Source organism: Ornithodoros turicata, chromosome 1 (genome assembly GCF_037126465.1).
Source record: "Ornithodoros turicata isolate Travis chromosome 1, ASM3712646v1, whole genome shotgun sequence".
Taxonomy (NCBI): domain Eukaryota; kingdom Metazoa; phylum Arthropoda; class Arachnida; order Ixodida; family Argasidae; genus Ornithodoros; species Ornithodoros turicata.
The window spans coordinates 159,959,824-159,960,906 of record NC_088201.1 but is presented as its reverse complement, the minus strand read 5'-3'; positions in this window follow the sequence as shown (position 1 = coordinate 159,960,906).

Genomic DNA, 1,083 nt, shown 5'->3' with positions numbered 1-1,083 from the left:
AATGAAACTGTCCATGCCACATTGATTCCCATTTATTTCCCATCCCCCTGCTTTTGTGAAACTGATACCAATAAGATCTGTGCAGGTCTATAACAATGGGGGTGAGTCACCTCACCTCAAGTGTTCTGCGAATTTGGCTGCTCTCGCGTGCGGGTTTTTTCTGGAACGAAATACATTACAGTCGAGCTCTTATCTTCGGAAGCAGGCTTTTCCAGGAATATCCGTAATCGAGCGCATTATAAAAAGGATCTCCGAACAGTTGAGGTTCTATCACTTCCTCTGCACACAACTCATTGGTGAGTACATCTTTCTGTCCTGTTTCTTGCATTCCATACTCGTGCACGTTGCCGCCTGTGTAAAAGACAGAAATGTTGACCGGCCGTTATAAATGCTGCGATTCTGGAAATTACTAACAAAAAAACATTTAGTAGTAAAATGATCATTTTAGGCTATTTTAGCTTCCCAGTCGGACGCCTTCTCTCGCGCGGTAACAAAACAAACCCCATCAAAGAATAAGTCAGAGACTAAAATTCCTTCGGATGCAGATGCTCCTAACCCAACACTTTGGAACTACCTTTCTGTACTTGACATTGTTTTACAATCTGTTCCCTGTACACATTCAACGAATGTTTGAAGATGTGCCACAGTCAGCGACCTAAAGACACAAAATTCTCACAAACGCATCCATCGTCTATTATTAAGTTGGTTTACAGATGATATTGCCAACGAGGTATACCAGTTTGAGGCTAACGAGATTGCCTTATCAGCCCTTTGGAAGGGTACACCAACATTTTCCCAGTTACATATGTCGACCTGGCTGTCACAGTCAGACAAGGGCAACGCAACAAACCTTTTTGATGCGCTCCTCAAAGCCATCCAAGAAATAAAAGTTTTTAACGAACGCTGCCTTGCTGAAATTTTCCATTTACTCATCATCTCTTCTTGCATGCGTGCAACATCGCTGAACAGAAGAAATTTCAACTCATAGCCATTATATTGAGAATTAACTATTTATCGAAGTATTTATTATGATGGGAATAAAATACACTTCATGTGTGTAGATGCGCCTGGGCCCGGATCCTA